The sequence below is a fragment of the Saccostrea echinata genome, unplaced genomic scaffold, assembly GCF_033153115.1.
Source record: "Saccostrea echinata isolate AGI-Se365-2 ecotype Australia unplaced genomic scaffold, CSIRO_AGI_Sech_v1 ptg000028l, whole genome shotgun sequence".
Taxonomy (NCBI): domain Eukaryota; kingdom Metazoa; phylum Mollusca; class Bivalvia; order Ostreida; family Ostreidae; genus Saccostrea; species Saccostrea echinata.
The window spans coordinates 2,294,233-2,319,393 of record NW_026889777.1 but is presented as its reverse complement, the minus strand read 5'-3'; positions in this window follow the sequence as shown (position 1 = coordinate 2,319,393).

Genomic DNA, 25,161 nt, shown 5'->3' with positions numbered 1-25,161 from the left:
GCAGAGGGTTTATAAACCCTAAAACTGTTGTCAGAGTTAGCAGATGTGAAAAAAGCACTACTTATATTGCCGCCTTGTGGCAGATGATTGATGTATATATTATTTACGTTATTTAAAAGAATGACTGCATGATTGCAATTTCTGTTACAAACATGGTAATTGTAATCAAAAACAATTCTTTAAAATCAATGAAGAAAAATTTTTATACCAAGGTTGATAGCTGAAAAAACTATGTTTGAATGGTGAATGTCTGGGAAACCTTTTTACAATAGAAGTACAACAAAGCCAATGCCAGGATGAAGATATCTGAGAAGGAGTTATTGGCCCTAGCAACAGTTTATTGAATAAATAAAGAAAATTTACATTTTAAAATTTCTTTTACTTAATAATATTTTTCATTACACCAATTTAAAAGCATTTTCCAAAAGATATTTTTCTATTGGGTATGAATTTAATTAATAAAAGGTTTTGCAAAAACCTATGATATCACAGGAGAATGGAAATACCTTAAGAACTTCATACTAGTCACTTCTGAACTCAAACCAGTTTCAAAAAGACATCCGCGGCATACGGTCATCCTGCTTAACCACTAGACCAATCCTGGTAATCTATAGCATGGTGGAATTAAACGTATACTTCTTGCATTTTTGAGGGATTTTTTTCTCTCAATTTTTTAAGATTTTTAAAAATATGTTTCTTTGAAACAAAAATCGGAAATGAGTTTTCAAGAAAATTCCAGGCTATTGATTCTTATATCAAATTCGTTCTACTTCAAATAGGCAATTTTATGAGAACATTGGGGATTCCTTACTTAAAAAGCACAAAATTTGTCATAATTTGATGTGTGATTAAATTACATTTCATTTAATAAATAATTAAAAATCGCTTATAGTACATTGAGTACTATATATGTACTGTTGTGTCTGACAACATTTAACATTGTTTTTTTTTTTTTTTTGTTTCTTTAATTTTTTTTTCATTTTGTCTGCTACACCTTTAGGGAAAATAATAGAGGAACTGCAACACCCTCTTTGCATAGTGATGGTACTCCTGTCATCAAAGTTCGTTAACTCTGATCATGTCCCTTTGATCAACATATGGAAAACGGTAACGACTTTCTTCTTTATATTATGCTAATGTTCCGTCACTTTTTAACAGCAACAAGTTTGTATACTATAAAAGTCTGTAGAGAAGAGTAACAGAAACGTCACGTGTCTAACGTCAAATTAATGCGAAACATGTGACAAACTTAATGAAAAAAAAAAACAAAATAGATTTATAGTTAAAATGTTTTAGGACAGTATCAAAAAACAATTACACATCTTGAAATTATGTTACACTTACTAGGTTGACCAGGCTATAGCAAAAGGTTAATTTTGCTAAGTATAGTTGTGTTTGAGAGAATTACTGGGAGTATTTTCATAGAATACTGACATGCATCTGTCATACTGACATACATATGTCATGACATAGAAGTAGGTTATGGTGGAAGTCTGGCAAGACAGAGGGTGTTTTAAACAGATATTGAAATTTTAATCCCTTGGGCTCAAATGAAGTTCCAGATACTTTGTATATTCTACATGTAGAAAAAGCTAGACATCACATTTTTAATCCTATTAAGCGCATTATACTGACAAAGTACATCATTCAAAATTGTTTACAATTTTTTTTCTCTTTTTTATCTAGTGTTGTCTTAGTTCATATTATAACCGAAAGAAATAAGCTTTGTATAAGATTGTTGCACCTGAGGTTGTTTTCAGTACGAGGCTGAATCATACAATTGTCTCCTGTTCCAGTGACATTTTTTAAATTAATATTGTGATATGTATTTTAAATAAATATGGCTCAGTTATTCTACGATAAAAGGACCAATTCAGGGTACAAAAAAAATTATTGTTTCAAATAGCAAACTGATCATCATAATTCTCTATCATTGAACTTGAAAAAAAAAAAGAATGGTCCACAAATCTGGTATAGTTAACTTTTTAACATCAATTTCAATTTATCATTGATTTTAAGGTAATGTTACGGAAGTTAATGCTTGAACAAGTCTTGTTATTTTTTAAATAAAGCTGAATTTGACGTTGAATTTTTCGTTTTCTGATGTTCAGTATAGAACGCTGAAGTATGATTCTTGAAGTCTGGCATGAATCCGATATTAAGTTGAAATGTCGGTAAAAATATCGTAACGGAAGTTAATCCACGGCCAGGAACACGTTAAGTTCATTTACAGTACCGTTGTCAGAGACCTTTAAAGTTAAGCACTAAAATTGGTTCGTTGTCATGACCTCACAGGTGAGGTTAAGATGATATCCGTCCGGTGTCATAACTTAGAGAACTAATGGTTAGTTTAATTTCATTTTCCAAGTGAGTTAATTGATTACAATCCCTCAAATTGCAATGGGGAACAGAACTGACAATATATTTGTTGGTGCATCAATAACGTCAGATATTAACAGGTTATATTATAGTAGTTTGCGTTGGCGATACACCACCCTGCTTAAAATATATTTTGATTTGTTTAAATTTTCTTTGAAATTAACATATTTTTCTTTAATACAATAAACAATACCCAACACTAGGTACAGGTAATATTATGAGATATTGTAAGCCATTGAAATAAAAATCAAAGCGAAGTAAAACTGAAAAATTTTGCTATAATTCAAATTATGTCAGTTGTCATGGCAAGTTATGAAAATTCAGTCCGTTGTCATCGGTCCGTTGTCAGAATTGTACAGTATAAAACATAAGTAAACTACTGTTTAATGCATTCTATTTATCAACTATACCTGAAAATAGAGGGGAAAAAATGTTGGAAAGGAAAACCGGTCATACATGTATCATTTCGCCGAACGAATATGTAATTTGTCCGAACAACTTCTAATTTGTCCGAACAAATATTTAATTTGTCCGAAAGAATATCTAATTTGTCCGAACAAATATCTTATTCGTCCGAACAAATAAATATTTTTTTTATCTGGCCCTCTGACGGCGCCGTAGGTTTCGAAAAAGTGCTATTGATAAATAATTTAAAAGCATGTTTCATAAATTGGCACTGATTCTTCTATAATTGTTTCTATGAGAAAATCTTAATAATTTAAATTAAATTCAAAGGACCAATCTCATTATAAAACATAAATTATTGAATATATCAATGGGTGGACGTTTTATTGACAAAGGAATATAAGATTTACTGAGCCCCGAAGTTAGACTTTTAAGGGTGAACACCTTAGCAGCACTAATTAAAAAAATAATGCGATAAAGTTATTTTAATTCCAATTATACTTGCATCGTACGTGCATGTATTTTGGTGTGCATATCAGCAGTACCAAAAAAAAAAATCATTCTAGACATACTGAATAGTATGCGTTTTATTTTACTATTCGTAAAAAAGTAAAGATAATTCTATGAGTTATAATGTGAAATATTGTCAGCTATGCACGATGCCAAAGTCTGTTGGTTGGCTGCTTGCTTGCTTCGTGTCCCTGGAACACTACTGACTGCCTATTGAGGGATGCTTTAGATCTGTACTCGGCACTGGTGGATATAGAACAGAAAAAGATTTATTTCGTACCAACATCTGACTACTATGATACGGGACTTATACCGATCTCGACGTCCGCGTTGAAATTCGAACCAGTGACGTAAGGATCAATTCTCTTGCTCCCCCACACTAGAGTGAAATGCTCTAACCACTGCATGCGCTTCGTGCTGCTAAGGTGTCCACCCTTAAAAATCTAACTTTGAAGCTCAGTAAATCTTAAATTCCTTTGTCATTAAATCGTCCAACCATTGATATATTCAATTATATTTGCTTTATAATGAGATTGGTCCTTTGAATTTAATTCAAATTATTGAGGTTTTCTCATAGAAACAATTATAGAAGAATCACTGCCATATTATCGATGAAACATGTTTTTAAATTTTCTATTAATAGCACTTGTTTGAAACCTACGGCGCCGTTGGAGGGCCAGATAAAGAAATATTTATTTGTTTGGACGAATAAGATATTTGTTCGGACAAATTAGATATTTCTTCGGCCAAATTAGATATTTGTTTGGACAAATTACATATTCGTTCGGCGAAATGATACATGTATGACTGGTTTTCCTTTCCAACATTTTTTCCCTCTATTTTCAGGTATAATTAATGAATAAAATGCATTACACAGTAGTTTATCAACGTTGTATACTGTACAGTTCTGACAACGGACCGATGACAACGGACTGAAATTTCGTAACTTGTCATGACAATGGACAAAATTTGAACTATAGCAAAAATTTTCAGTTTTACTTCGCTTTGATTTTTATTTCAGGAGCTAACAATACCTCATAATATTACCTGTACCTTAAGTGTTGGGTATTGTTTATTGTACAAGCTTATCTTTTAAAAAGATTGGTGAGCTAGCGCTGTAGCATAATAAAATACAGAGGAAAATATCTGAACCATTTGTTAAATTTGCTGAATCGATTAATTATTAATAGGAAGGCAGTTTGGTGCACTGGGGGTTGAGTTGGGGGGGGGGGGGGGGGTCACAGTTCAAAATGGTGAATCTAAGAGCGTGCTTCACGTCGGCAATGGCATAACTCCTAACTGTGCTTTAAGCATTCTGTATTTTACTGTAATTTCAATTTCGAGGTGAAAAATAAAAGGTCAGTAGAACCAGTGAGCACCTTTGGGCCTTTCTGGCAAGCTCGGAAAACATATATCCGAGGTTGCCGCGGTTTTCCGAGCTTGCCGGAACTTCAGATCATATGTATTTGCAGATGATAAACACTAAATTGACATGTCTTTCCGACATACTTTGAAAAAGATTGTTGTTGTTGTTGTTTTCCGAGCTTGCCGGAATTATCCACTAAAGTGGAAAAACTGTAAGGAAAGCTAGATGTCTAGAATCTTGGCATTATATGGCCAAATTTTTTCTTGTACTTATATGTGTAGGTTAGACAATAAATTAAAAAAAAAAAAATCAGAATCCGGATCTAGACTGGTATTGACTCTCTCTAACCTACGAAATGTATTTCGCGCACATCAGACAGGAAAGGCCAGTGTAAATTCGGATCGTATTTTTGTATGACAAAACGAAATTGTTATCATACAGTCTATCTACAGTAGTTTTCCCAGAATCCCCGACCATGAAATCGAGCATGCGTATTTCAGAAATATAGACTAACGTAGTTGCTAGCGCTCGAGAGCGCTAGCAATAAAAGAAAAATATGTTAATTTCAAAGAAAATTTAAACAGATCAAAATATGTTTTAAGCAGGGTGGTGTATCGCCAAAGCAAACTACTGTAATATAACCTGTTAATTTCTGACGTTATTGATGCACCAACAAATATATTCAGTTCTGTTCCCCATTGCAATTTGAGAGATTGTTTTCAATTAACTCACTTGGAAAATGAAATTTAACTAAGTATAAGTTCTCTGAAGTTACCTGACCTGTGAGGTCATGACAACGAACCAATTTCAGTGCTTAACTTGAAAGGTCTCTGACAACGGTACTGTAAATGAACTTAAAGTGTTCCTGGCCGTGATGTAGACCACCGATCAGTAATCGAGCATTTAGGTTTAAGGTCATGCTAGGGAATTTGTCTATTAAAAGAATTTATTCTTTGATTTATTCTTAACTGTAGTACGTGTGAAATGGATAATTCGGTAACTAAAAGAAAATAAAATGCAGTATCGAATTTATGCTTCGAACGAATTTTTAAAGACGCACGATTCCTGAACAAATTAAAACACTCTACGAGCTACGTTTTGCGTCGGCAGCTATTTTGAATGATTCGTTTACCAAAGAGAAAAATGTTATTTATAGAGATATTTTACTGAAATTTCAGTAAATTAATTTTAAAAATGTTGATTTTAATGCATGTCAATTTTAAACTTTATAATATTACACTGTAAAAATAGTGTTTAGATCCTAAACACAAAACTAAGCGCATGATTTGTTTCACTCTTTTTTTTACACGTGTAGCTGTAAACATGCCTCATTTCTAAACACGTTTAGACTTCATGTGTTTAGTTGCTAAACATGTTTACCCCCTAAACAGTTATATATCTAAACACATAATTTGTTTCACTTTTTTTACGCGTTTAGCCCTAAACACGTCTCATTTCTAAACACATCAAACTTTAAGTATTTAGTTGCTTACCATGTATAGTTCCACAACATTGGAGCCAAAACAATAGTTTAAATGATAAACGATTACAAGAAAACAGTTCGTTTATAAGAAAAAATATATTTGATAAGTTTCCTAGAAATTCATTTAGCATATTTAAGCATTGGTATATACATACAGAAAACAAACGTTTTAACTTGAAAAGTATCCATGTTACAGGAAAGAAACAGCTGACAATAACATCACTGAACATTCAAACATGGATTTATTATATTATTAAAGAATTTTTTAATTAGATATACATATATTAGGGATGTCAACGAATAGTCGACTATTCGACTATCAGTCGAATGGACCGACGATCGAATAACGAAACGACATTCGAATAAATAAATTCAATAAAAAAGTGATAAGGAAAAGGAATCCTCATCCCAAAATTGAGAAACCGTCTTTCCTCAGACACAGTCGATTAGATAATTTTCCTCATTAAAAACTGCCGACTTAACATGTAGAAAATACAGTGATTATAAATGCTTCACTTCCGCGAGAATTATTTGTCAATTGTGTTGTTTTGTAATAAAATTATCTCGCTATACTGAGCTTTCTTTGTAAAATTATTAATTGGACATGATCTCGTACCATGTACCCATTATAGCCGTGACATGTTTGGACACTACGATAATTATTAGAAAACTAGAGCAAAGCTCGTTGCAAAGCAACGAGTAGGTCTTCCGTTGGAGCTGCGAACAGGAAGAAGTGACCTTGAGTCAAGGTCATGCCACATTCTAAGGTTATAAGCAATCTTGTAAGGGGTATCAACTTGCAATGTCTCACCAGTAGAAAGACAGTTAAGGAATGTTGTTTCTCCGTTGATGACCTTGAACTCGTTCAAATGACCTTGCATCAAACCATGACACACTCTGGTTATAAGAAAACCCCATCTATGTGTAACCGACTCGACAAGTTAACACATGTTCTTTCAGACCATTCATCCAGTCAAAACATTCTTTCCTTAGTGACCCTAAATTTAATCAACATGGCCGTAGGAACCGAGGGGGGCGTGCCCCCCAATAATTTTGCCGATATATAGATTACAATAGTAGACATAGATACTATAGCTTGTGCCACCTCAATAAAAACGTCTGATAACCTTCTTTTTTTTTTTTTTGCTTGTCAAGGAATATTTGGTAGTTGGTGACCTTTTTTTTTTGCTTGTCAGGAAATTTATGGTAGTAGTGCCCCCTCAACTGTCAACTGAAAATGTATGGCTGTGCCCCCTCCCCCCCCCCCCAAAAAAAAAAAAAAAAAAAAAAACTGAATTTGTTTCCAATGTGCCTGATCAAGGCAATGATACACTCTGTATGATATCAGCGATACCCTTTTGTGTGTTTCGGACTTGACAAGTTCACAGTTTGCATTTATTGCATGATAGTGAGGGAGACATAAAGATTTCTTCGCCCATAAAAAATCATATTCCGCGAGGGTAACATGAAGATTTCTTCGCCCATGAAAAATCATACTCCCCGAAGGCAACGCCCGAGGGAAATATGATTTTTCATTTGCGAAGAAATCTTTATGTCTCTATTATGCAATAAATTGTTTATAATACCGAATTAACCAAAATGCAGGAATTACAAAGGAGATCCAATGAATAAAGCAAACATGCATTTGATGAGAACGATATGAAAGAGATGTAAGTTACAGGTACACCAATAGCCTCGTTTCATTAAAAAAAAAATTCCTACGTGACAAGTTTGTGTGATCACACCAGTAACATTCAAACACCATTACATATTTACACATTTAAATCGACACAATCAATCAACGATAATATGTTGACGGTGCGACCGTTGGGCGAGTGCATTGTTCACTTAATTTTAAGATCCGCCTCTTCAAACAGCACGAGACATTTGGAACGTCTAGACTGTGACGTCTCATGACGTATGTTAGCTGTACTTCCATAAACGAATTTTGAAAAGTGCAAACATTTTAACAAAGAACGTTTAATCTACTATCTGTATGCAATTCCATTAATTAAGGTGATTTTTTGGGGTGAATTTTTAGTTGTTGTTACCGCGCGAACGAAGTTAGCAGCGTCGCTATAAACAATCTAACTCCTCACTCGTTTAATTGTGACGTCACAATCGTGAAACACGACGTTTTGTTGCAGGGCAAACATGATGGACACGTGACTTTCTCGGCCAATCAAATTCTATTTTACTAGTGATTTTTCACTTGTAAGCTAGTTTTCACAGAGGTATAATAAACGTTTTTTTAGACCATACATCGAAATAAATTATCATAATTTCTATAGTCGTAGTTTATTAGGTTCAACTCACTGCTTTAAAGGATCATTGTAAATGTTTTATGCCCGATTTGGATACTGAACAACGTGTGATTTTTGAAACACTGATGCCCCCATATGGCATCTTATGGCAAAAGTTAAAGTTTCTCAAATGCAAGTCAAACTCCATGGTCAAGATCAAAAGATAAAAAAAATGTTATTACCCAAATAAAGGTCTTGAACAAAGAATATACTGTGAAATATATACTAGTATAGCAGTAACAGTTTAAAAGTTATTGCCAAGGTTAATTTCTTTAAAAGGTCAAACTCCAAGGTCAAGGGATCATAATTGTTTGTACTTGAGGGAAGGTCTTAATTGTTACAAGGAATACACATATGGTTTTAAAAAAGCCTTAGCACCAACTGTTCAAAAGTTAAAACCAAGGTTAAAGTTTTTCAAAAGTAGGACATACTCAAAGGTCATGGTAAAATGGTCAAAATTAAAGGTATACAATGACAGGCCTTGTCACAAGAAAATTACCTATGTAATATAAAAGCCCTAGTACTAGTCATTCAAAAGTTATTGTCAAGGCTAAAGCTGTTTAAAAGTTGGTCAAACTCCAAGATCAAGGTCAAATGGTCAAACATATTTATACCCAAGGAGGAGACTTATCACAAGGGATACAGATGTGAAGTATAAAAGCCATAGCACCAACTGTTCAAAAGTTTTGGCCAAGGTTATAGTTTGGTAAAATTTTGCGAAAGAGGATCAAACTCCAAGTTCAAGGTCAAGAGGTCAAATATGTTGGTACCTGAAGGAAGTCCTTGTTACTAGGAATACACATAAGAAATATGAAAGCAGTAGTTCCAACCAATCAAATTTTATGGGCATAGTTTTTTGCGGACAAAGAGGCTAACACAGTCTAACAGACAAATAGACAGGTGGACAGGACAAAAACTGTTTGCCCCCCGGATCTTCGATTACAGTAGCATAAAAAAAAATGTCGGCGTCTTTGGGTTTTCGCATTGGCCTTAAATCTGAAAATCCAAAGGATTACAAGGTGCATTACGATACGCTTTCACATCATGTTCTATAACCCAGAGCACATTGTCTGCAAAGATAAATATTTAATTCAGTATCTAATTAGCTATGCATAATTATCTATGTTGTTTTAAAAAGAAAATATAAAAAAAAATATTTGTTTTATATTTTTCGATGTAGAGATATGCAGAAAATGTTTTCCTATTTTAAGTCCTATCGCAATACATATTTAAAAGAAAGTGTGTGTTGGAGGGGGGGGGGGGTCATTACATTTTTGCTGGGATTCGCCTATGTATGACCGTAGAGAAACAAAGAGTGGGGAGGGTGCAAGCAGCAACTAAATCAAAATTTACATATTAAAACTACAGCAAAAGACTATTTTCAGAAGGTCTCCCCCCCCCCCCCCGGTACAATCCATACAACGGACCTGTGAAAAAAATACTGATCCTACATTCAGAGTCCCAGGGCACCAGGAAAGAGTGGCAAAAAGAGAATATCGGTTTATTTCAGTCTATAAGTCGAATCAAAATATCTTTTCCTCAAGAGTCTTCTTTCTTTGAGTTCATCCCAGTGATCGTGTGATTTATTTCATTTATTTTACGTTCTGTACTGGACTTGGAAAATGAGGACATCTTTAGGTTCCTGAGCTGGCCTTGAAGCCCGCAGAACAGATTTTCTGCTTTATGATAAATTCAAGTGATATGTAATCCGGTATTAATTTTGTGTTGCTTTTTTTAATGTTAATTTCATCAAGAAATATGAAAAATTAATGTTTTAACTATACACAGTGAGGCTTTTTTTGTGTGGAACGATTATCAAATGGGGTTTTCACGATTTTTTCATATGGTACACATGATGAGTAAGTGCAATAAATATAATTTGTGGAAAAAATGTCCAACAAGCCCCGGGGTTGAATATCGGGGGGGGGGGGGGGGTCTGTCCACAAGTACCTTTTGTCAAGCCCGTAGAAAGCAATTTCAGTTTTTTTGGAGGGAGGGGGGCAAACAGAAATTTCCACAGGTACTTGTACTCGATTTTTTCCTATGGTACACATGATGAATAAGTGAAATAAATATAATTTGTGGAAAAAAATGTCCAACAAACATCGGGGTTGAATTTGGGGGGGGGGGGATCCTGTCCACAAGTACCTGTGGAAATTTCTTGATACATAAACAGAATTTAAAAGCATGTATAAGACATCAATTGAAGGGGAGAGGGCACGGCCGTAATTAAAAGTTATATAGAGACTAGGAAGGAATGAACTGTCATTAAATTTTGGTTAAGAACTATTACCTAAACTCTTCACTTTTACATTTTCAATTACAGATTCTTGTTTTTAAAAAGCTACACATGTACATTGATATGTATCTATTAGATGCATAAATTATGTTATTAATCATTTTATCTTAAAGGAAAAGTAAAAATCTCAATCAAACTTGTTCCGCATATTATGCTCTCTGATTCATTACTCAACAGATGCTTCATATACATAGACTGCAGACTGCAGGTGTGATAAATTCACAGCATGCAGCTCCAGCCTTAATTCCAACTTTGTTCCAAATTATTATTATTCAACGCGAAAAATTAGAATTAGCCGATAGAATATTTTGAATCACTTCGGAAATGCTGCCGTAACACCAGACTGAGTTCACAATATCGAGTGATTTTGATTGACAGGTGTAGCGCCGTTGTGCATGGATTTCGTGTAACTGCAGATTGTGGTTGAAAATAATAAACAAACAGATCTAAAGAAAAGATATTGTATACTGTACATATATTTGTTAAGAACCAGTTCATTCATGAAACGAATTTAGTCGTATTATGTGGGCCCATGCATGTTAGATCATTTAGGGTATTCCGAATCACCCCGCATATCGCGACTCTCGGTAATTTACCTTACCGCTGTACCTCGCACGACACATGCACAGGTGTGACAACCAAACAGTCATTATTAGTAAGGTCTATACTTATTGCATACAACAAATAAAGAGGTAAACATAATGCGTTAACTAAAAGAATTAATTATTTTAATTCATTAACTTCCTACCCTTTTCGAAGGAAACGTTGCATGGTATTTCTCATCGATGTCGTGGCGTTGTTGGTGGATGAAACATGGCATATAAGGTATCGATAGAACGGCAATTTTATAAGCTTTTGTGAGTATTATTTGTTCTTTTATAACACCTCAAAAATATACTAGTTATGGCCGCATTTGTAGCCCCCTATAGTTTCGAACCACGTGTGTACATGCCCCTAGCCAAATAAATTGCACACGCTACATGTATACTTGTTATATGTCAGATTATTATTTTTTTTTTATAACATTGTTTTTCTTAAATGCAAGGGGTATGAAAGTAATGATTTGACAAAGCAAGAGCTATAATAAGACTATCCCGGGTCCCGGTATACACTTGATCAGTGTTGATCAATGTTGATATGTACGAGTACACGTATGCAGTGATATACGTCATTCTTGATAATCATGAAATCTAAACATGAGTTGGTTTAATTCCTTTTCACAATTTTTTTTTATCATCATTATATCATTATTTGGTAGCCTACTCGTAGAATTATGACAGTTCAATGTTAATTATTTGCATTAAAAAAATCACATAGGTAAAAAAAAGAATTACATAATTATCATGATTATATTTACAGGACAACAATTTACAATCAGGTAATTTCAGAAAGTAAATATTCTGTTGGTATTTGCTTTTCTGCATGATCCGCCTCTGAGAACGCTGTTTTATAGTGTTGTCTACAGAAGGGGGGGGGGGGGGGGCTTTAATAACTTAATAAAAAAAACCCAACAACATTCAACAAGAAAATAATTCTTTTTATTTTTTGATACTTTTGGTAAACAATTCCAACTAATTCATTAATTATAATGTTGTTATCTGACTGTTTTTAGCCATTTACCATTTACCAGGTGATTCGAAATACCCGGAAGTGACCTGCAATACACTAAAAAGGTGATGTAAATATAACCCCTGTCAAGGCCGCTGTATCGTAGATAGACTCGCCGTGTAATGTAGATTTGATTTTTCATTGAATTGGCTTTCCTTTAATACCAACCAACCATTTATAAACTTGTTAATAAAATCGTTTACCGTCAAAATGTAAAAAGTGATTCGGAATACTCTAAATGTACTCGTTATAAAAACAACTCATTATCAACTCAGTGGACCGATAATTTACTTCAAAATAAGCTATAGATCAATAAAATTGATTTCAGATTAACCAATATTTTGTTGCAAAGATAATGTAAAACAGAGACCGGGGATTTTGTATTTCTCTGTATTTTAAACACTCGATATGCGTACATTTGGGGCGCTCTTGCATATACATGTACACTTGTACATTCGAATTCATGATCGTGCTTATAAAAAGAGCATGTTCTGTACTTGCATGCATGTATGCATGTATGTATGTATGTATGTATGTATGTATCCGTAAAACTTTTCGATTTTCCCGAGAATTCATCCTCACAATGTCAATTAAGGTTCCGAAATCACATGTGAGGATGCCGAGAATTGAAAAAGTCACCTCCACTTACAATTATCATGCATGTGTACATGCAGTTTAAAACACGAGACAGAAAAATAAATTGTTGCAAACTTAATGGTTAAGTCGGCAATTAAAATGCGTAAAACTTGAAATGAATAAATGCACGGGCGGTAAGGATTGATAAAAATAAGCGTGAGATAGAGTAAAATAAAATAATATGTAAGATTCGAAATGATTTCAAACCCAATTTTCCATTAATCGCTATGAGTACACAATGTATTTTAATACCGATATGACCCCGGCTCTCTGCGGCCACGTGTGCACGAAGACTGGGTTACAAAGCGACAGAGCAGAATGTAAACTGTGCTGTAAGAAGGCGTGAATTATTGTATGTTTAAAAGTATTATTTGATGTATATACATGTAGTTTAATATTTAATGAAAAATTAAATGAAGAAACAATTAAGAGACTGATAGTAAAAATTATACTTTACACAAGTATTAATACTTAATACTTCCATCACTAATTGCAATTATTTGCCTTAGCACCTTTTCAATTACAATTGAAATAGAATACAATTACACGGGACAGAGAAATAAATTGTTTGTTTGTTTTTTTAAATCGTATTTCTGTGTCGACAGTGAACAGGCCGGTAAAAGCGATTAAAATTCGAAATGATTTTATGCACTAGTGTTTGAAATTAAGACTAAATCAAAGATGAGATTAAGTTATCTTAAAGATTCAATATAAATTTAAAAAACACAATGTTTCATTAGTTGTTGTTTCTACACGATGGATTTAGAACGTGATCACAGTCTTCACAGATATTTGTTTTGTTTACATGGTTTATGACCGCAGGTGGCTGGTCGATGGTGACCTCGGCAACGTGGGATCGCGGGTTGTGTTACATAACTAAAAACATTTAGGTGAGCATGGAGAAATGCGTACTGTTAATGATCATTAATTATTCGATGCTTAAAGTTTAATATTATTTATATAGTTATATAGATACATTTAATTCCTTCCTTTATTGAAGACGTGTTCCCTTTAAATCTAAATTAAAAAAGAAAAGAAAGTTGTAAAGAATAATTTATGAGTGAACCACAGAACACGTTTAAAACCTTATTTAGAAGAAAATTAGCATTAAATACAGTAGGGTATATAATTTATTGCAAGTTTGTTGAAGTTATACACATGAAGAGTTCCGATTTACTTGCCGAATGAAAACGCTTACCTGTTTACGGGACCTGCTTTTTACCTACATATTACGACATATTACGCAATACTCGAACAAAACAACATTTGTATGAGATCAATAAGGTGTTAAAGAACAACTTTAATTCCGAAAGCCATATCGAAATATTTACCGTTTTTGAGTTATAAAGCGAAAACTTTCAAGGGCTCTAGATCCCTAATTTTAGGGGCCAGCCCCTTTTAAATGATATCAAATGAAAGCTCTTGCTATTATGCACAACTTTTATTCTACATGTTTTAACAAAATATTTTTAGTTTTAAAGATATAAAGGAAAATATGTCAAAATTTTTGCTCTTTTCCGCGTTCTAACTTTTGACCCCTCTCTAGCGCCATTTTTAATGCAAAAATCAAAAAACAAAAACCGATGTGCACAACTTCAATGCTTCTTCTTTTCAATTTCAAAGGGTTTTGTGCTCCAATTATTACAGTCTCAGAGCCTTTGTCTGGAAACCAGAGGCATAAAAATTTCAATCAAAGGGGAATAACTCGTGAACAGAAGGTAATTTCCGAATTGTATTACAGTATTCTGAGAGTGTTTTGCAAAGTCTAAAAACTCTGAAAATTTGAACAAAATCCATTCAGAAATGAGGAAGATATGAAGCTTCAAAGTTGGCGTCTAGGAAAAAAAAAAAAGAATAATAAGAACTAGAGCAAAGCTCGTTGCAAAGCAACGAGTGGGTCTTCCTTCTTAGCGATTAGCTTGTAAGTTGACGTCGTAATAAATGGATAAATATTTGTTTAATTTCCACCTAAAGGTTACATGTTTCTGTTTAGATTGACAACTTTGCTAACATTCTCTGTCTTCTTTGACCCTAATATCAAGAGACCTCATCTCCGGAACTCTGAATCTGGAGTGAGCATGAGTATATATAATTCAACTGTACTCTCTCCAACAGTACTCTTGAAATTGTATCCAAAACACTAATACTCCCAGACCCTCATTTCTTGAACTATGACTTTTGATTTTTAATTTCTAGACTTTTCTGTTCATCTAACATCTTTGATGCAATCATGTTAGTAACACGTGCCATACTACAGAATCATCAGTGTTTTGCTACATCACTGTCATAATAATTGCTTGACAAAACATTTACACAGCACAACTACATAGTAAGTAATCAAAATGTGTTACTGATTGAGGATATCCATTGTTTGACAATCAGTAACTAGAAAAATACTCTTACAAGAAATGCACAGGGATGATTTCAGTAAGACGGTGTCACTTTTGGAAAATTTTAACATAATCTCTTTTTTAGCCTTTATCTTAAAAATTAAACTTCATTATCTCAAAAACCAATATCTAAATACATGTACCATTTATATGTTGAAGTGAGTTGGTACTCTCAACCCCTTATTCTTTAAGTTTTTACCCTGCATGGTTATCTGGAGTCATTGGATATCTTGATGTTTAATCTTGGTCCAGTTGAAATTGAGAAAAAATGCTTTTACTGTACTTCTTGAGTTCATTTATTTAAATGTTTTACAAGGGGGAAAAAAGACACATATATTTAAATTTTGTAACATGTTAAAATAATCTTTTACATGTACATGTATATTACACATATATTCAAGTAAATTTTTTTTAAATAAGAATTCATTAAAAATATTTGAATCAATTGACGTTGATTGCAGTAGATATAATGTGAATTATGAGCCTAAGACACAACAAGCAAATTTAAAGAATAGTGGTCTCATTCTGTCATTTGTCAACTGAAAAAGTTTGATGATAATAGGCCTGAAACTGTTCAAAATATGCCTCTAAATCATTTTGAAAAAGATAGGCTGCAAAATTTAAAAAGTAGGTAACCATGAACTACTTTTGAGTCAACATGATACGAGGTCCTTAGATGCATCAACTGACAAGATTTGATGATCCTAGTCCTTATAGTAAGCAAAATATCAACATTTTAATAAATGTAATTTTTGGTCAACTTTGAAGTGACCTTGAGACCAAGTCCTTTGTCCCAGGGCAATTCCCTGTGCAAATTTTAATCTACAATATATCCTCATCCTTTTGTGAAAGTTTGGTGAAAATCTGCCCAGTGGTTCTTGAGAAGACGATTTTTTAGCAACCAGTACTTTTGGTTTTATTTACCTAATTATCTCCCCCTGTTTAAGGGTCACAACCCTAAGTTTACTATAAACGGGAGCCCTTGGGCCATGGATACACTGTGACAAATTTGACAATAATTGGCCAAGGGGTTCTTGAGTAATGGCCCATATTCTAACAAGAGGCCCATGGGCCACAACGCTCACCTGAGTTACTTTGGCCCTGCTGTTCTTCACCAGACCCTCCCTCCCTTGTAATACTTATTGCAGCCCCACCCTACCCCCGGGGGCCATGATTTGAAAAATTAGAATCTACACTACCCCAGGATGATTCCACATATGTTTCAGTTTTTCTGGCCCAGTGGTTCTTGAGAAGAAGATTTTTGAAGATTTTGCCTATATATTTCTATGTAAAACTTTGATTCCCTATTGTGGCCCCGCCCTACCCCCGGGGGCCATGATTTGAAGAATTTAGAATCTACACTACCCCAGGATGCTTCCACATAAGTTTCAGCTTTTCTGGCCCACTGGTTCTTGAAAAGAAGATTTTTAAAGATTTTGCCTATATTTTTCAATGTAAAACTTTGATTCCCTCTTGTGGCCCCGCCCTACCCCCGGGGGCCATGATTTGAAGAATTAAGAAATCTACACTACCCCAGGATGCTTCCACATAACTCTCAGCTTTTCTGGCCCTGTGGTTCTTGAGAAGATTTTCTAATGACCCCACCCTATTTTTGTCTTCTCTTGATTATCTCCCCTTGTAAAGGGGGTTGGTCCTTCATTTTGACAATTTAAACTCCCCTTCACCCAAGGATGCTGTGTACCAACTTTGGTTAAATTTGGCTCAGTGGTTCTTGAGAAAAAGATGAAAATATGAAAAGTTTACAGACGGATGGACAGACAGACGGACAGACGACGGACAACTGGTGATCAGAAAAGCTCACTTAAGCTTTCAGCTCATGTGAGCTAAAAAGTTTACGTACACTGCACAATGGCCATAGCATTAGCTCTTTGAGCCTTTGGGTCACAAGAGCAAAAAAGATAAAAAAGAATTATGTATCTTAGAGTCGTCTATTTGTAATCAAAGTTATATTGAAATCAGACCAATTTCTTGAAATAAAAAATTGCACTGTTGTAGTGCAAAAAAATTAATGATATTTTACATGTCGCTACAATATTCAAGAGAGGGCATGTTGCAAAATTTTGAATTAAATTAGAGGGGTTATGACTGTTTCATCGCTAATTATAGATGATCAATGCGAAAACACAAAGTTGAGAATTGCAATGTCATTGAAAGTCTTGGAGAGCATTAAGCTATTAAAAAATTATTTCTTCAGACAGGAAAATACCCAAAAGAGACTAAAATGTTTTAAGATGCTTCAGGGATTGCCTATACATATCTATGACAAAAGTGTTCAAATAGTAGTAGCTTTGTTAATGGAAGGATTGACATTTTTGATGACCCAGTCCATGCAATATCCCAGTACATCGCTTATCGCATGGATGTTGCGCCTACAGATTTTGCATTGTTTCCATTCTTATTGCTTTACTGTGTAGACATAGATTTTAAGATCTCACTAATATTTGATATGCAACAATAGAAAAAAGTAACATGACTTACTAGAGTTATTCAATTTTAAAGTAGGGAAAAGACATGTAAATGATAGAACTGAAAGGTATTTATAGCTGTGAAAAGCTCAGCAGGTTTGGAATCAGGTTGTCACATCACCTAACATCAAACAAAAGGCCCAAGGGCCTTGAATCGCTCTTCTGATACACTGTACAACATATCACTTCTATTTGATGCCTCTAAGTATCCTGTATATTTAGATAAACCCTTAAAATTCAAATTCACATTCTGAGAACCCAAGATGATTCTAAGCCAACTAATACCTGAGAGTTGGTCAGGTGACCTACTTATCACTTCTCTGAGGACCCATCAACTAAGTTTGATGATTCTAAGCCTATTAATACCTAATTTTTTTTTTAAAATTATAACCATAAAATTTTATAAATAGGTCAAAGTGACCTACTTTTCAGTTGTTGTACTCCAAGGACCCAAGATGCATCAACTGACAAAGTTTGATAATTCTAAGCCAATTAGTACCCAAAATATTTAATTAAAGCCATAAATTTTCAAAAGTAGGTCACCGTGATCTACTTTTCAGTTGTACTCCAAGGACCCAAGATGCATCAACTGACAAAAATTGATGCTTCTAAGCCAATTGGTACCCGAAATATTTTATTAAAGCCATAAATTTTCAAAAGTAGGTCATGGTGACCTACTTTTCAGTCGACCTACTCCGAAGACCAAAGATGCATCAACTGACAAAGTTTGAAGATTCTAAGCCAATTAATACCTGAAATATTTAATTAAAGCCATAAATTTTCAAAAGTAGGTCATGGTGACCTACTTTTCAGTCAACCTACTCCGAAGACCAAAGATGCATCAACTGACAAAGTTTGATAATTCTAAGCCAATTCGTGAAATATTTAATTAAAGCCATAAATTTTCAAAAGTAGGTCATGGTGACCTACTTTTCAATTGATGTTTTTTAAGAACCCAAGATGCATCAACTTACAAAGTTTTATGATCATAGGCTTTAAAATGTCCAAATTATGCCTCTAAAACGCTTTGAAATCGAATGCCTGCAAAGTTCAAAAAGTAGGTCACTGTGACCTCCTTTTTAATAAATATGTTTTATGGCCCCAAGATGCATCATCTTACAAGATTAAATGATTCTAAACCTCTCGGTATTCGAATTAATGACCTTTATTGTTTTGAAAAAGATTAGCCATAAAATTCAAAAAGTAGGTCAAGGTGACCTACTTTTTAGTTGACGTACTTCGACGACCTAAGATGCATCAACTGACAAAGTTTGATGATCATAGGCCTTAAATTGTTCAAAATATGCCTTTAAATCATTTTGAAAAAGAATGGCCGCAAAATTTAAAAAGTAGGTCACCATGACCTACTTTTGAGTCAACTTGATACATGTATGAGGTCCTTATATGCATCAACTGACAAGATTTGATGATCCTAGTCCTTATAGTAAGCAAAACATCAACATTTTAATAAAATGTATTTTTTGGTCAACTTTGAAGTGACCTTGAGACCACGCCCTTTGCCCCAGGGTAAATCCCCGCGCAAATTTTAATGTACAACATATCCTCATCCTTTTGTGTAAGTTTGGTGATAATCTGCCTAGTGGTTCTTGAGAAGAAGATTTTTTTAGCAACCAGTACTTTTGTTTCTATTTTCCTAATTATCTCCCCTTGTTAAAGGCTCAAAACCCTAGTTTTAGTACAAAAGGGAGCCCTTGGGCAAAGGATACCCTGTGACAAATTTGACAATAATTGGCCAAGGGGTTCTTGAGTTATGGCCCATATTCTAAAAAGTTTACACACACCGCACAAATGGCCATAGCATTAGCTCTTTGAGCCTTTGGCTTAGAAGAGCTAAAAACATCAAATGCTTGCTCCCTGAATTCTTTGACTGCACAGTAAAAATTGTATATTTTCAACATTTTAGTAAATGGACCTGATTTTTTACATATTAATAAACAGATAAACAAAATATAAGAATTTAATCAGATAAATGTCATTTTTCAAAGTGCACAGTAAATTTTCCTTAAATCAATGTGTCCACAAACTTTTCTAACAATCCTCGTTCATGTACATGCCCTTAGCACTGAAGTCATTTGAAATATGCACATATGTTAACATTTGTTGTTGTATATGCCAAAATAGCAGTTCTCTCTAAATTATTTTGTAAAAATACATATATTACATTGTAAGTTTGTAATGTATTAAGGCCTGATGTGTCCATAATCCTAGATGGAAGGACTTTTATCCTTGTGTGACTATTTAAATTTCACTATAATGCTGCTTATTCTTCGTCATCTCCAAACAGATGCTCTTCTGGCAAATATGGTCATGCTTAGTATCAAATTTCAGTTATCAGATGGCAGTCACACCTATCCAAAAGAAATTGAAATTTCTCATTCAAAATAAAAAAAAAAAAAGTACAACTTATAAATGATAAATAGCGATGTTAGTTTTACTTGGACAGCTAAGTCGAACAGTCAGAGGCTTTAGTCAAATGAAAGTCGAGTACTCGTTGAAATTTAAATTAATTTTTCATGTCATTTTCCTTTTTGTCTTTAAGAGATTGCTAGCCTGTACAATATTTAAACTACGTTGTAACCATTATACAACAAATTATTGAATCATTAACATTTACCTAGTAATAAATATATGTATCAAATGTATTTGATTTCAAATATAATATTTACTGCCAGTGTTTTTTTTTCAGCACTTTGGGAATGGGGGCTGGGGCCCTCAGAATTGGGAATTTCAGCATCAATTAGGCTAAATTGGGAATCTCCCAGAAAACCCAATCACTTAAAAAGCATTGTCAAAAAGCTTTGTTTTTGTCTTTGTATTACTTTAACAAACAATTGTTATAACTAATCAAGACTATTCTTGGTATGGATTATCTAATTACTTGCATCAAGAACAATAGTGGTATGAATTATCTAATTATGAAGAAATCCAACTTGGCTGAGGTGGCAGAGGATAGTTTTTTTAATGCCAAACATGTGCCGAGGGGGTACACATATACATGCGATCCATAAAAACATGTACATGGGGACAGTTTTCCAGGGGCTAATTAATTACACTTCATATGCCCATGGCTAACAAATTATGTCAACAAATTACATGTAATCTGCCTAGTAGAATGCACATGTACCAAAAATGCACCTGGGGTCTCCCCAAATTTTGGCTTGTTTTCCCAAGATTTGGGCCTCAATCGCACCCATACAACCCACCACCAGGCCCGAGCGAGCAGGATAAAACACCCAGTAGTCTGTAAATCAATGCATGCCCTAATGAAAATTCACCAATTGATATGGGGCCATTCATCTTCCCTCTGAGATACACACCTTCTTCTAAGGCCTACTGCTTTTCAGCTGAATTTCCTCTGCAACTGACCACATGTCTTAGGTTCGCATTTACAACTGTATATGACAAGCGTCATAGTGACACCTACATGTTGCACATCATCTATTTCAGCAAGCACTCTGCTACACTGCAAATGTGTCCCATAATTATTCTAATCATTTTTCTACATAAAATATCACATCAAACAGGGGATATCTCAATTTTGAAATTTGACCGGGTCTTTAGTACGAAACTATCCCCTGCCACCTTTAACTTTCAAAGTTTGCTTTTAATTAAAATAACTTTCCATATTTAGAAAGTGCAATCAATTCTGAGTAAAAATATACTAAATATGTCTTATTTCAATGAAAAATAAAAAAAGTTAAGAGGCAAATAAGTGACCCCACCAATTGTCGGTCAACCACCTTAACCCCATATTCTTTGTGTTACTTCAAAAATGACCAACTCCTACAATCCAAGAGAATCTATTTCTTATCATAACAGTGTTTAATGGTAACTTTGATCAATTTCAAATGCAGCTAGATATAAAAAGTTCAATAAGAATTGCATGCCTTCATGAAATGTACTCACATGAAACACATACTCTCCTATTTTTGATGTTTTGAGAAATCCCATTTTACCTCTTAATTGCTTGAATTTATACATCTATAGCTTGTTTGCAAAAAGAAAACCCAATCTATTTTTCAGGATATATATTGTAATTTACAAAAACCCCTCTTGCATCAAAGGTTCAAGAAGAAGTGTCCTGGAAATTGCAGTTATCTACCCTACCCCTCCAACCATTACCTGATTCTATAGAGAATATACTGTGGAAATCTGATTTTACTGACTGTCCTTTTTCTGAGTATATTTCCATTCAATTTCAATGTATCTGAGTGATCAAATACATGCATTTGATTCCCCTGAATATTTAAAGTGATCATCCTGTCCTTACTTGGCATTTGTGAGTAAATTTCAGGTGTTTAGTAGAATCCAATAACTACATGAAAATGTACCGAATTTCGGCCCCAAGTCGGCCCTAAAAAAATCACTGACTGCACATTTTATCTATATACAGAACATCAAATGCTCGTATTTATCCTTTCTTTTCCTGCTGCTAGTACATGTACCCGTTATTGATTTCTTACCTGAAGCCATTTGAATGTGTCTTGTCAGTGACCCGTGATTGTTGAACAATTAAAGTGCAACTCTTATAAAAACAAAATTTTAATTATGAGATTTTTTGCATTCAATCAATACAATTTAAAAATGATTGATATTAATATCAGAAAGAAACACCTTTGAATTATGCTCATAACCATTCCCCAATTTACATGTATTTATAAAGTTTTATTATTCTTCATTAATTGGTAGTTGCATTATATGAGATCTTACGAAATTGCAGGTTGAAACTTTACAATTTGGATCCAACATCTTTTAAAGTATGCCAATGCATGTTTGAACAATTAACAAAGACTCATGGTTAAGCCTTTCCCTGAGTTTGAACACTGATACGTTAATAAATGAACTGAGCAGATCCAATTTTTTTTACATTGAATTTAAGAGTAGCAAATTTTAAACGAATAACCGACTTAACAAATTTTAGTCGATAGTCAATATGATTGAATGGTAATCGAGTACTCAAATATTCACTGACATTCCTAATGAAACCATCAAACAGAGTTCAAAGATACTGTCATATTTTCCGTGTATTATTTGTAAAAAAGTATTCTATTAAATAGATGTTTACATGCAGTCAATTTTGAGGATGTAATTAAAAAATATAATATATATAGGGATTAATTAGGAGTTTTTTTTCATGATTTCACAAAGGAAATGCACATAACTTATACATGTAAAAAATTTCTTAGGGATGGCAATGGTCAACTGGGTAACCATCTAATCAGTCAGAATATAGTAACCGGTTTAGTATGGGATGACGGGTCATGATTTTCATAACCGGTTGGTCGGTATTTTTTGTAAAATATGTACTTTTTAAATAATATACCAGTATACATATTTTTTTAAAAAATTACCACTTAGATCATGTAGATCGATAGCATGTGTAAAACTAGTCTCATTCAAGCAGATGCTCGACTGTCTCCATAAACTCCTGCTCGTTGGAGTTTACGGAGACAGACAAGCATCTGCTTGAACGAGATTAGTTTAAAACTGAAAAGTTGCAATCGACTAATTAAATTATTCACAATATACAGCCACTGTGAAAACAAATCCCCATTATTTTGTCATTACAGTAAAACATGCTTATAAGTGCCAGGGACAAATAATTTTGATTCATTATAAATGTATTCATTTTTCAGTTTAGTTTTCAGTATGTTTTAAAACCACAGGGAATGAAAATCACTTCACTATATGCTTCAATTCCTTATTTAAGTCTGTTCGCAGTAAGCGTGTTTTACTGTATAACCCAAATACCACTCTAAGTTTACATACCCCAATCTAATTTTTTACTAAACAATGTTTTACATGGTAAGTAATCTAGTTCATTATCTGTAATGGTAGCCTAGTTGTAGGGCATTCATTTTGTAATCAGGAGGCCTGGGCTTGATTCTCATTTGCCGTGTCAAACCTAAGACATAAACATATAGGTAGTGAAGGTTCCTTCACCAAGCACCCAGCATTAGAATGAGAGTCAACAGTTTTTCAGATGAGACCTTAAAAACCTCACAGTAGATGTTGGGACAATAAAGAACCCTCACTGCTCAATGGGCCTTAGTGCTAAGTATTAAGGTCTATGTTTGAAGCCCTTCACCAGTATGTGGTAATGTCTCTATACGAGAGAAAAATTTTCAAGTAAGATGTAAAACAACATACAATCAAAGTGTCAGTATTAGAAGCTGATCCTTACGTCGCAGGTTTGAATCCCACTGCTGGATGTGGATTGAGATAGGTTCCTCGGATGAAACCGTATGAACCGAGGTTCTATGTCACAGAAGGTGCTGGCACGAAAAAGATCCCTCACTTCCCAAAGGCTATAAGTGTCAAGTACAGGTCTATATTTGCAGGCCTCCACCAGCAAGTGGTGGCATAATAATATATAATATGACTAAAAAAAAATCTGAAGGGGCAATAAACAAAACACAAACCAATCCTGCAGTCTTATCACAGAAATAATTCAAACTTTTATGTATAAATATATTTCCAAATTTCTTTTGCAATTTAACTGAGTGACATTTTTGAGATTTTCCAATAATAATACACATTTACTAACTGGGTTCAAGGGCAACATGTGTTTTGTCGGACCCAAGAACCAAACTGTTTGCCTGAGGCCATTAGGCCAAAGGGAAACAGTTTGGTTCAAGGGGTCAGCAAATTGCATTTTACCCCGAGAACACGGTCAATAAATGTTTTGTTATATCTTTTATTTTCTTTCTTTGTTTGACATACATGTATTTTGTACTGGCTTCCGTGATGTAAATTTCCCTTTCCAGCTCTGAGGTAAAACTCTGTCAATTCTGTAACTTTCGAACACCAACGAATGCAAATGAGATTTTAATTAACTAATCCCGCGCATACTGTAATATGTAAGCAGTCCAATGATCTCATCGACAGGTTCAATATCTCACTTTGCGGTTCAACATAGATTTTTTTATGATTGCTCATAAAACATTGGAAATGTTAGACATTTTAAGTGTACACTGGTATAGATTTATATAGGAACAAATTTTAAAAGGTATAACAAATTATAATATTAATTAAGGCCCTAGTTATAACAGCTATTCATACTTGAAGAATATATAACAATAATTATCATGTTTATACATGTAGTATGTTAGATAGTGTATTGTTGAATTTTTGCATTTTTTTGTTTCAATAAAAAAAAATAAGTCTTGGTGAAATTACATGCTCTCATGTATTTAAATATAAGGTAAAGCAATGGGGATTTGACAATGTCATGTTAGGGCTAACAGACAGAGACTGAACCACAAAATAGATAAC